Source organism: Tursiops truncatus, chromosome 2 (assembly GCF_011762595.2).
Source record: "Tursiops truncatus isolate mTurTru1 chromosome 2, mTurTru1.mat.Y, whole genome shotgun sequence".
In the NCBI taxonomy this organism is placed as follows: Eukaryota; Metazoa; Chordata; class Mammalia; order Artiodactyla; family Delphinidae; genus Tursiops; species Tursiops truncatus.
Window position 1 is genome coordinate 61584447 of NC_047035.1, and position 13598 is coordinate 61598044.

Genomic DNA, 13598 nt, shown 5'->3' on the forward strand with positions numbered 1-13598 from the left:
TGTGCCAGCTCATGCCACTGAATAAAATGTTCTACTTTGGGAGATCTTAAGCTATATCCCACAATATCTGCAGCTTCCATGCTGGTAACAAGCTGTTCGACATAAATTAAGGAAATAGCTTCAATTTACATTAAATTTAAAAGATAATAAGAGTATTAGTTTCAAGACATGCTGCTTAAAGAAGAGGTCTGCCATACTTCAGAAAATGCCATTTTAAAAAATGAATTTAAATGTTTTTAAAAACTTTAGGTTTTATGTATATGATTGAGACAATGCAAAACAGCATTTCAACACCCAAATACAAATAGTATCTGTAAGAAATTACCATTCAAATTCCTTCCAAGAAGTAGAGCAATAATGCAATTTTTTTCTAATTATGTTATGAACACTTATATCCTTGTATCTTAACATAAAATTACATGCTCTTAGGTCATACTTGGTAAGACATTACTTCCTAAAATCAAAACATTATTTAAAATAAATACATAAATAACAAAATGCACACTGTAGGGGTGAAAAACTTTTCCTTGATCCTCTTGGGATCCCTGGCTGGGCCTGAATAGTAAACTGACAAAGACAGATTAACAAGAGAAAAGCAGACAAGTTTATTTAATATAAGTTTTACATGACATGGAAGCCTTCAAAAGGAAATGAAGATGTGAAGAAAACAAGCCCGAGCATTTTTACACTAGGTTTATGATGAAGAGTGGAAAGTCATGGAAAAACGTTATAGGACAAAAGGGTATGAGCCAAGGGTAGTAAACTGGTGAAAACTTAGCAAGGCCTGTTCGTTTCAGATTCCTTTTGGTATCCTCCATCTTTGAAGATAAGGATGTTCCTTTCCTCCAGATAGAGGGAAGGCACCTCTCACATGAGGGTCTTATGACCTGCTTCAGTGAGGAAAGGGGAGGTCTGAGAGTCCTTCCTGCACCTGCCATTTCTCAAAATCCTTCAGCTTTAAAATATTCAATATGACAAGGTATCATATTTTGGGGTAGTGTGTTCTGAACCCTGTCAACACAAAATGAAAATATCCTACAAATTACCCTTTCCTAACTATATATTATTTAGGATCATAGAGCACAGTGAAAAAAACAAGCAAATACTAATCAAAAGAAAGCGAAGTGGCTATATTAATATTAGACAAAGTGAAACAAGAAACATTACCAGGACTAAGGACATTGAAGGGTTTAAATCACTTACAAGACATAAATAACCCTAAATATGTAAGCACTTCACAACAAAATGTCAAAATACAAGAGGCGAAAATTGATGAAAGGAACAACAGGCAAATCTGTGATTACAGCTGGAAACTTCACCATACCTCTCTTAGTAATTCAGAGAAGTACTCAGAAAATCAGCAAAGATAGAGAGGACTCAGCATTATCAACCAACTTGACCTATTTGATATTTATAGACAGCTCCACCCAGCATAGGAGAATACACAATCTTTTCAAGTACACATGGCACATTTACCAAAAAAAGACCCTATTCTGGTCCATAAAAAAAGACCTCAACACATGGATAAGAACTGAAATCATACAAATGATGTTATCTTACCACAAAATAAACTAGAAATCATTAACAAAAAGGTATCTCAAGAATCCCCAAACACTTCTAAATAACACATGGTTCAAAAGGAAGAGTAAAGGGAAATTTTTAAATATTTCAAACTGTATAAAAATGGAAACACAACATAACGAAAATTTGTGGGATATGGCTAGATCAGTGCTTAGAAGGAATTTATAATATTAAACACATGTATTAAAAAAGAGAGGAGGGTTCCCTTCTCTCCACATCCTCTTCAGCATTTATTGTTTATAGATTTTTTGATGATGGCCATTCTGACCAGTGTGACGTGATCCCTCACTGTAGTTTTCACTTGCATTTCTCTAATACTTAGTGATGTTGAGCATCTTTTCATGTGCTTTTTGGTCATATATATGTCTTCTGCAGAGAAATGTCTATTTAGATCTTCCGCCCATTTTCTGATTGGGTTATTTGTTTTTTTGATATTGAGCTACATGAGTTGTTTGTATATTTTGGAGATTAATCCCTTGTCAGTTGCTTCATTTGCAAATGTTGGTGGGAATGTAAATTGGTGCAGCCACTATGGAGAACAGTATGTAGGTTCCTTAAAAAACTAAAAATAGAACTATCATATGACCCAGCAATCCCACTCCTTGGCGTATAAGAAAACCATAATTCGAAAAGATGCATGTACCCCCCTGTTCACTGCAGCACTATTTACAACAGCCAGGAACCAACCTAAATATCCATTAACAGAGGAATGGATACAGAGATGTGGCACGTATATACAATGGAATATTACTCAGCCATAAAAAAAGAACAAAATAATGTCATTTGCAGCAACATGGACGGACCTAGAGATTATCATACTGAGTGAAGTAAGTCAGACACAGAAAGACAAGTATCATATGATATCGCTTACATGTGGAATCTAAAAAAGAAGGGTACAGGGACTTCCCTGGTGGTCCAGTGGCTAAGACTCCACACTTCCAATGCAGGCGGCCCAGGTTCGATCCCTGGGCAGGGAACTAGATCCCACATGCCACAACTAAGAGTTCCCATGCCACAACTAAAAAGATCCCACATGCCATGCAACTAAAGACCCCACATGTCACAACTGAAGAACCTGCATGCAGTGACGAAGATCCCACGTGCTGCAACTAAGACCTGGTGCAGCCAAATAAATAAATATATTTTTTAAAAAGTACAAATGAACTTATTTACAAAACAGAAGCAGAGTCATGGATGTAGAAAACAAACTTATGGTTACGGGGGGATAAGTGGGGGTAGGGATAAACTGGGAGATTGGAACTGACATATACACACTACTATATATAAAATAGATAACTAATAAGAACCTGCTGTATAGCACAGGGAACTCTATTCAATACTCTGTAACGGCCTATATGGGAAAAGAATCTAAAAAAAAAGAGTGGATATATGTATATGGATAACTGATTTACTTTGCTGTGCGCCTAAAACTAATACAACATTGTAAGTCAACTGTATTCCCATAAAAATTTTTTAAAAAGGGTGGGGAGGACAGCCTCTCATTAGTACTTAAGCTTCTGCCTTTAAAAAAAATGAAAAATTAAGAGAAAATTAAACTCGGAGTAAACAGAAGGATAGAAATGGTAAAGAGCAAAACTCAATGAAACTGAAAATGTGAAATCAACATAGAAAAATCAATGAAACCAAAAGCTGGTTCTTTGAAAAGAGCAATGAAATTGATACCTCTTGGCCAGACTGATCAAGATAAAAATAAAGATGACATATATTGCCAATATCAGGAAGAAGAGGAGGATATTAAAACAATCCCATAGACATTAAAAAGATAAAAAGGGGATATTACAAATAACTTCACACCTATAAATTTGACAAACTCCTTGAAAGATACAATCTACCAAAGCTAACTCAGTAAGAATAGATAACCAGAATAGCCCTACATCTATTAAAGAAATTGAATTCATACATTTAAAAACCTTCCACAGAGAAAACTCCAGCCCCAGAGGATATAAGATCTCTTAATCCTCTCTTTCCTGGAAACCTCCTTCCTGAGGAGGCTTCTCTCAAATCTGGACCATCTGCTCTCTAGGCCTGCTATATAGCTGTCCTTCCTAGGACATCATTTCACTGTTTTCCTGGGTTGAATTTACTATTTCCTATACTCCAGGTCTTTCTTTCACTTCTTTATTTTGCTAGAGCACAACTTCTGAGGCTTTTCAGGTGTGAAAACATCTTTGTTATAACTCCCATACTTCACTGATTGTTAACTAGCCATACTGCTGGTCAAGAAGACTGACGCTGATACAGTCAATTCTTTTTTCTTTTTAGGTTTTCTCTCTGGAAATCTTCCGATTTCTTTCTTTTTTTATTTTTATTCTTGGTGCTGTGAAATTTCACAAACATGTGCCTATGGCTAGGCTTTTTTATTTTTTTTAATTGAGTATTCTTAGGAAAAGAAACATAGAATGCTGTACACCTGGTTTTTAATGAAGGCTATTTTTGTTGGGGTGATAGAATTTGGGGCAATGTTTTGCTGTTAACTTTTTATTTATTTATGTTGCTTGAAAGAGTGTATAATGGTTATGCATTTATTATTTTCTTAATAAGTGAAAAGAGGTAGTTGTAAAATAATACAGTATGACCACTGTTATATTAAGAAAATAAAAAAGGAAGCAAACCAAAACCGTGTGTTTGGATACATATATACACATGAGGAAATGCATAAAGAAAGGTCTGAAAGCATTCATTCCAGGATTCTACAGTTTCTACAATAGCCACTAAAAGAATTACAAAGCATGTATAATTTCTGAAATAAAAGACGGTAAAAAATGGAATAATACAAAATATGAATGGATGAAATGATCCAACTACCAAATGCTCCAATTTTAAGATAAAGATGTCCCACTGGATTTTTAAAAATCCAATTCTATGTACACATTAATCAAAAGAAGGCTGATACAGCTATACCAAAATCAGAAATAGTTCACAGATTGGAGAAGACTCAGGAAACATGACAACTAAATACAATGTGGGATCTGGATTGAGTCCTAGAACAGAAAAAGAACACTACTGTAATGGGAAAACTATTGATAAAATGTATAGCGACTAGTATTTTAACAGTATTAATTTCTTGGTTTTGATAATTGTACTACGATTATACATTGTGTTAACATTAGAAGAAGGGTGAAAGGTTTACAGGAACTATCTGTACTATTTTTGCAACTTTTCAGGAAGTCTAAAATTATTTCAAAATAGTTTTTAAAACATCAGATTAGACATTAAAACAAACAGCATTACTAGAGATTAAAAAGGAATACTTCTTCATGGAACAAAGGTTCAATTCATAGGAAGATAGACTAATTAGAAAGTTGACTATGCTTCTAATAACATGACTTCAAAATAAATAAGTCGAAAATTGACAGAAAACTCCTAGGGAGAAATAGAATCCAAAATTACACAGCGAGATTTAACACATAGTAAATTGTCAGTAACTGACAATCAAGCACAGGTGTGCGCACGTATACACACACACACACACACACACACACACAAATTAGTAAGGAAAGAGAAGATTTTAACAACAGCATTAACAAACTTCACCTACTAGTCACATATAAAGCATTGTACCCATCAATTGCAAAAGTTACATCACACATACACACACACAGAGTCATACTCATACAACATTTTTTAAAAAGCCAGATACAAAAGCCAGATACAATCATTTCAATGATTATTCAATTGAAAATATCTGATGGTAGTTACATGGGTATTAACTTTTTATTTATTCATTGAACTGTCCACATATATTTATATTTCTTTTTTACATGAATTGAATTTCACAATAAAGATACTTAAAAGTTAACTGATCTATATTATTTATTTATATACTCACTTATTTATTTTTTCAGTTTTTCAAAACTTGTTCCTCAGTAGCAAAAACCTCAAGATAAAACTATGAAGATGAGAAGCTGGTAAGCTCCAACAGAAAAATAAAACAAGATTCAGGATCAAGGGTTCCAGTAAAATCATCCCTGTTGTACCCTAGTAGCTTCCAAAACTTATAAATCAAGGGATACTAAAGGCAATTCTCAAAATAATATGTATACATACTCAAATCACCCTAATGCAAAACTGCAGATAAATAAGAGCAGACTACCTGGCTATCTACATCCCAAGCAGTATAAAATCTAAATTAAAAAGACCTTCAATACAGACAATATCTGAATCAGAGGTGCTCGTACCAATTGCCAAAAGCAGTTCTGTGGTAAGTTTGTCCCATGATTATCCAATTTAATGAAACGCCAAACCAAACCAACCTTCAAAGTACTCATCCCTTTATGTTGCCATTTTTGAGAAAAACAAATGCCTAGAAATTAAGTTAAAACAAACAGAATAGATAATGGTTAATATTTCTCTTTGCACAAAGGTAAAAATAATATCCTCAAATATGTTTAAGATGATAAAAACATATTGAAGCTATGTTTATAAAAAACTTCAAGGAGAATTATTCCTTTTACTAAAAATTTTCTGAAATTAGTAAGAGCACTTTATTGGTTAGCTATTGCTACCTAATAAACCACCCCAAAACTTAGCAGCTTAAAACAATGCACATCTCACAGTTTCTGAGGAATTGGGTGCTGCTCAGTTAGGTTCTCAGTTCAGAGTCTCTCACAAGGTTGCGGCCACAGTGTCAGCGAGGGCGACAGTCATCTCAAAGCTTAACTCGGACACTATCTCCCAACTTCCGTCAGTGGTCGTTGGCAGGATTCAGTTCCTAGGGGGTTGTTGGTCTGCACAGGCTACTGGCCAAAGGCTCCCCTCAATTCCTTGATGGGTGAGGCTATCTATAGGTCAACTCATGATATGGCAGCTGGCTTCATCAAAGTGAGCAACAAGAGTGCGCCAGAAAAAAGGAAATTATAGTCTTTTATAATCTAATCTCATAAGTGATATCCCACCACTTTCGCCATATTCTAATACAAGGTCTAGTCTGCAGTCAAGGGAACGGGATTACACAAGACTATGACTACACAGATACAGGGTTATCTTAGAAGGCCGCCTATCATAAGCAGCATAATGGAAAAAGCAACTGGAATAAAAAGTTATAACTAGATTCTAGTAACTATGGGACTATACACAATCTCTCAAGGCCTTAATATTTTCGCTGGAAAAAACTGAGAGGGCAGCCTAAACGACCTCAAGCGTTGCTTAAATTCTAAATCCTGTATTTCTCTACTGTGTCTTTTGGAAAGGATTACCAAGGATTAGAAATACTTGGTCAAAATGCCTCATTTTACAAAAGAGAGCTGACTTGCAGGAAGGGTTAACACAGACAGGTAGTAAACCACCCACATTCTTTTATGCTCAGTGCTCTTTGCGCTGTAACGTATACCTTTTGCAATTAATGCCCTAAAACAACACTATCCTTTCTTTATAACAGTCTCAAAATCCAATAAATCCAATAAATTCAAAAGGAAGAGAGAATAATAGTACTAACAAGAGCAGCCAGAATTGGATAATGTTGTGCAAGATATCTTTTTCTCTCATCAAACCCTAAAGCTATCTCTGTAGGTGGCATGTGAGATGAAACTGAACTATACTCTGCCCATCCCCAGTCCCAGGTATCTGGACATATTAGTAATAAGGGTATTTGCTGGAAAAAAAGTATGAAAGCAACAGATAATAGATCATAGCAGAGAAATATAGTCTCACCTTAAACAAAGTAAACAAGATTAAGTATAACTTAAATGAAGTATCTAAAAATAGAAACTGCAACCAGAAAGGGCAAGTTTGTCCCCACCGGAATCCTGGAATATGGACAGTCCCAGAGGTCAACAATGGCAATGCACGCAATGAAGGCAACGTCCATGGGAGCAGGTACTCGAGGAAGCTAATGACAACAACTGAACTGACAGATATCCTGATGAACACAGAAGCATCAGTCAGGATCTAGTATCATTACACATTTCTACTACATAAATACCCTATTTGCTCCTATATCAGGTAGGGGTGGGAGGCGGTTTTCACTTGTCGGAGAATCCCCTCCACCAGTATAAACCCTTTACCAGCCATAATAATTTGTAATGACTCAAACTCTGGTGCAAATAGTGCAGTGAAAACATTGCATATAAGTACAACTGTTGTGTGTGGCAATTATAAAGCAGAAAGGCATTTGTATTAGTCAAAATATGTGTGTGTATATATGCACACATAAATCAATGCACAACTGGATCCAAAATTTCTATATAAGAAAGGCTTAAGGACCCTAGTGGGCTGGTGGTGGAAACTGGGGCCCAGTGGTTATCTTAAATCTGTGTCCGCATAACAATCAAGCAAGATCATCCATCTTAAAGAAAACATCACATTGATGGAGACTGCCCCAAGCCTCTCATTAGTATTAGCATATATCTAAGTATATACCTAAATTCACTTCTATAAGCCATCTAAAAAAAAGAAAGTGTTAGCTAAAAATGTTAACATATTTTCAATTTTTTTTTTGGTACTTTTGGTGCTGAGTGAAAGGCAGGGGACCAAAAGTAAGAGAAGATGAACTGGACAGCCCAATGGGGCATTTAAGGAAGAAAGTATCTCCAACTTGGGCAGGGGTGCCACAGTTGAGTTTCATGGCCCAAGCCACTGACTGTTACTTCCTATATTATGAGCATACTCAATAGGGTAGATATAAATTTCAACCAAGCCATCTCATGATGGAACCGCTCAAAAGACAATATCCAACTCAAAGTATTGCAAAAAGTAGTTATGCTTTTTTATGCTTTTACTCAGTGTCGACAACTGCCTGCATATTCATCTCTTTCTTAGCCTTTTATGCAAATCAACAAAGGGTTGTATTTCCTTTCTTTTCTTGCTTCTTAACCTCTTTTTTGTTTGTCAGCTTTAAAGGGATGGGAGATAGTAGGAGCAATAGAACAATTTAGAGAAGTCTCAAATAGGTCTCTAATTATTCTCAAGGTAAAACTGATAAAAAGCAAAGGAAGTACGTTTAGAGATTTGAAATTTAACCCCAAGACACTACAGCACACATTACTTAGTACTATTATGTATTTATACTTTTCCAATATAGCCCCATCTAATGATGTCACCAACAATGAGCAGAAGATCAAATGGTCATTTATGAACAGTTATTTTTCAACATAGTAGTGGTTAGCAAAGGATGAAATGAAGGAAGGAAGGAAGGAAGGAAGTTAAAGAAAACAGAAAGGGAGGGAGGATGGGAGGGAGGGAGGGAGGATGGGAGGGAGGGAGGGAGGGAGGGAGGAAAGGAGGGAAGGTAGGCAGGGAAGCAAGCAAACAGGAAGGCAAAAAAAAGGAAAGAAGGAAGAAAGAAAATACAACAGAGACTGTATATGGCCTGCAAAGCCTAAAATACAGGCAGTCCTAGCTAGGACTGCTTTAACTGAAACTCTTCAAAGCAAGACTGCCTATATTAACTATCCAGCCCTTTACAGAAAATTTGATAACCCCTGCCAATGGAGATATCCAAATGGCCAATACGTAGACATATGAAGAGGTGTTAAATATCATTAATCATTATGGGAATTAGGGAAAAACCCCAATGTGATATCACTACCCACCAGAATGGGTAAAATGAAAAGGACAATGCTAAATGTTTCAACCATGTGCAGGAGCCAAAATTCTCAAACACTGATAACAGGAGTGTTAACTGACAACTAACTTGAACAACTTTTTGGCAGTGTATACCAGAAATACATATTTGCGTATCCTATAATATAGACATTTCACCAGTAGGTATACATCCAACAGAAATGTATACATATGTTCACCAAAGTACTTACAAAAAATGTTCATAGCAGCCCTACTGGTAATACCCCAAAAATGGATGGAATGCTGCTACATAACTTGTATAAATCTCATGAATATAATATTGAGCAAAAGTAAGACACAAAGGACTATAAACTGTATGATTCTATTTATATAAAGTCAATAGTAAGTAAATTCATTGATGATGTCAGAAATTGAGATAATGGTTACCTTTGGAAAGGGGACACAAAGTGAGGCTTCTAGGATGCAAGTAATGTTTTTTCTTGGATATGCACACTTTGTGAAAATTCAATGAGCTGTACACTTATGATTCATGCACTTTTCTGTGTCTATTATGCTTTAATAATTAACACACTAGAAACATATCTACAAACTCTATGCCTTTGAAGGAAAATTGTGTACATCTCTCGTTCACTTTTCGGATTTGCCATCATTACCTCTCCCCAATGAGATATCTTAATTTCTGTTACCTTATATAGAAAGGAGCTTTGTTTTAATTAATTCTCTTGGTATACTATTGCACAGGATACCCACATTTATGTAACTGTCATTTTAGGTTAGTTCCACACTAGATCCCAAAGAGAAACTTTGAAAAGCCAGTAACTTGTTATCGTGAAAGTTATCTGGGGAAGGAAAAAAAAAAAAAAAGAAAAACCTCCTTAAAATGTTGTTTTGTTTGGCCCTTTGTTTTGGCTCACCTTTGTCTACTACCACTGTGATTTAACCTGCATAAAATGTTCAAAGGAGCTTTTCAAAAAGCCTGTTCTTGTGGAAAGTTTTTTCTTTCTACGACATCCTGTCTAATAATGCTGTTATCTTGTGCTTATCCAGTTCCTTTCATCCATGGAGCTTAAAGTACTTCACAAATGACTGTCGGGTGGTGTCACCTTCCAGTCAGCGAAATGTGGGCCCAGAGACATTGTGAACCCCCCAAAATTCTAACAGTACCTTTGTACAGGCATGGCTCAGCGTGCCTAAAGAAGCACACATTCTTTGCCAAAACTTACAAGTGTGAGACCTGAAATACAAAGCGAATGAGTGACTCTCAAGGGCAGAGTCAATCATAGCTTGAGCCAGGACCTGAACCCTCCAATTCACTGCCTCTTAAGGGAAAAGCAAACAAACAAAAACCTACACCCTTGAATATATGCTCAGCTGCAGAACTCTTGTAACAGGAAACAGGGGAAGATGCCGAAATCACGCCCAGAAAGAAGACCGGAGGACCCCACGATGCTGACCTTCGAGGGAGCCCCATCACTCCCGGCCGCACGGGGCCAACCTTCACCGGGTGCAGTTTCTGCGCGGCCCCTTCTCCAAGGAGGCTACGGCCGGAAATTCCAGCTCTGGCCTCAACCCACTCCTTTTCTCCGGTCGCCCAAACGTCCCACCCTGCCCGTTTACCTGAGATGCGCCCCGCACCGCCACAGGAGCCGACTCTGCGCGCTCGCCCAGACTTTCTCAGGCCCGACGCGCAGGCACCACGTCAACCAATCGACGCTCACTCGGATCCTCCCAGCCGGGGCTCTTCCGTGCGGGAAGGTGCGCTCGCCTGCGAACGTCCCCACGGGCCGCGACCGGGGAGGGAGCCAGCCGCCAGCAGCGCGAGGGGGCCCAAGGGGAGCAGAAGCCGGAGCAGGCGCCGGGCGGGGGCAGGCGACGCGCACCGGGCATGCGCGTGCCGCACCACTAGGGACGTGGGGCGGGGCGGGGCTCTGGGCAACTGAGCGAGCTTGGGAAGTCTTCGCTGGAGTTTCAGGAAGTAAGAAGGCGGTGTTAGTAGTCTCCCCTCGGCTGCTCCGCAGGGCGCTACGGTTGTCAGGTCTGAGACGACGGACGCATTCTGTGAGAGTAAAATATTCTTTAGACAAAACCTAATGTGGTTAGAGGAGGGAAACGGCGTGCTTAAAAACGTGTCATGTGGCCTTAACTTGAGCGTTGTCGAGTCTCCACAGGAGCAGGCGGAATTGTGGTTTCCGGTTTTGTTTGTGTGTGTTTTGGGGTGAGAGGGACAGTGGGAAGGGGACCCCAGGGAGAGAAGAGGGCCGTGCTGGGAAGGGATGGTTGAATGAAAAAGGCCGCAGTTGGACTCCAGTTGGATGAGCAAAAAGCAATACCTAGCTCCTAGACAAAGAATGCTTCAGACTAAAACTTGGAGATGGTTAACTTTTGATTTAAGTACTTAAAAAAGAGATATGGATACTTAACGTTCAATATATGGATTCTTTAAGACAAAATGTTGAGCCTTCCAGAATTAAAAAATTAAGTCCTCAATTCATGTACCTCCCTGTTGAAACAAGAAAGGACTATAGCTGATAGTAATTCAAATGTGGTTTTCTTGCACTACAGATGAGTATTTCTTTTACGAATGTCACGTTAACTCCTTAAGACACCACATAGTTATTGAGCACGTACTATGTGCCAGGGACTCTCTGGGTTTGCATAATAAGCAATAATGATGATTTCTTACACATCCCCGAAGAACAGGCATAATATGAAGTGTTGACAGTTTCCCAAGTTACTGGTTAAAGTTAATGAAAGGAACTTACACTTTAGTAAAAAGAGTAGTGAAAAAAAAAAGAAAACATGAAAAAACTGGATGTAAATTAGTTGGAAGAAAATAGGTTATAATATTCACAAACTCTTGGTTATTATATTGTAATGAATGCACAGTGCTCTGAAGAGGTTTTTTGTTTTTAGATTCATGCATTTTTCTTTACTTCAGTAAAGAAATGCATTTTTCTTTACTTCAGTCAAAGTCTGAATCAGATATTTATGGACAATGCATTTTTCTTTACTTTGAAATGAATTTTTCTTTACTTCAGTCAAGGTCTGAAATTAGAAATGCATTTTTCTTTACTTCAGTCAAGGTCTGAATCAGATATTTATGGACAAAAAGTACCATAAAAATATATGAGGCAGAAGAGGAGTGATATAGATTGTCAGAATAGATGGCAAGGGTACCCTAATAAGAAAAAATGATTTGTGAAAAGGTTTAAGGCCAACTCAAATTTATGTAAAAGAAAGGAGGCAAAGTTGCTTTTTCTAGCTAAGGAATAACAAGAAATAAGGGGGGATAGTGACCACAACACTGAGAAAAGTCAAATAATGAATTTATAGGTTAAATTTAGAGAACATGCATATACTATTTTTTTGGGGGGGGTAAAGGTTCATTAACCCTAGTTTTTTAAAACTCATTATCTGGATGCCAGAAGTCTCCAGGGTAAGGAGAAAATCCATGTTTTCTTTCCTTTTAGTAACATGTTTTTTCTTCCATTGTTTTTATTCAGTGAGTGCAAACATTATGCCTTTTCTCCTTAGTCCTTCCTCCAACTTACCTGAGGTTACTCCTTAATGTTCTTTTCCTGAACTTTTCATACCAAAAGAGCTAATTTTTTCTCAACCGCCTTCCACCACCACCATCACTCACATGTACATTTTTCATTCTCTATATGCTAACAGTTGCCAGTCTATAAGGAATGAAAGGCACCAATTAGAGCTTTTCTTCTCAAGCTAATTATCAAAGATGTTGTCTATGTCCTTATCCCTCCTATAAGTTGGATAAGTATGAGAGGGTAAAGAAAATGAACCTCTTTTTTATTACAGAGAGCAAAAGAATGTCAGATTATGAATACCGTCAAGTTCACAAATATCATCAGCCTCCCACAATGTGCCAGCCACCACCAATCAGTTGTGGAAATGAAATAATGAATAAAAACTATGCACACAAGTAGCTGAGAATGTCATGTGTATTAGTCAGGGTTCTCTAGAGAAACAGAAACTATAAGATTAGTTAGATAGATAGATAGATAGATTTTTATTGTAAAGGGTATCTTGTTTTAATTTGCAGTTCTGAGCTTAATCCTCTCCTGATCTCAGTATCTATTTATCTTCCACCATTCTCTTTCTTATGTACCTAATAACAGAACTTCAAAATACATAAAGCAAAATGTGCTAGCACCACAGAGAGAAATTCACAATTAATATAAAATTATAGTCAGAGATTTCACACTCATCTCTCAAAAATTGATAGAACAAGCAGACAGAAAATCAGTAAGTATATACAAGACTTGAACAACACTATCAACCACAACTCTATTAACCAACTTATCTAACTGACATTTATAGAACACCTATTAACAGCAGGATACACTTTCTTTTCAGGTCTGCATAAAATATTCCAAGACAGACCATAATCTATATCATAAATACAAATTCATTTAAAGGGATTCAAATCAAGAGTGACATTAAGAAGATGGCAG

At 37.3% G+C, this 13598-nt stretch overlaps 2 protein-coding genes across 9 annotated transcripts in view; one reads left to right on the top strand and one right to left on the bottom strand.

Moving 5' to 3' along the window:
• MIPOL1 (mirror-image polydactyly 1) overlaps positions 1-10924 on the bottom strand; it is a 315627-nt gene extending 304703 nt beyond the window's left edge. Inside the window, exons 1-2 of one of the 8 annotated variants that reach the window (XM_073800538.1) lie at positions 10741-10914; positions 5781-5905 (exon numbers count right to left, since the gene is read on the bottom strand). The gene's annotated coding sequence lies outside the window, so the exon portion shown is untranslated. Of the gene's footprint in view, positions 1-5780; positions 5906-10740 lie in introns of all 8 variants that reach the window. The other 7 variants (XM_073800541.1, XM_073800543.1, XM_073800539.1 and 4 more) reach the window with 7 other exon arrangements.
• A 5-nt stretch (positions 10925-10929) lies between these two features.
• The window catches only part of SLC25A21 (solute carrier family 25 member 21), a 543072-nt gene continuing 540403 nt past the window's right edge, over positions 10930-13598 (top strand). Inside the window, exon 1 of the mRNA XM_019924011.3 lies at positions 10930-11158. The gene's annotated coding sequence lies outside the window, so the exon portion shown is untranslated. The remainder of the gene's footprint in view (positions 11159-13598) is intronic.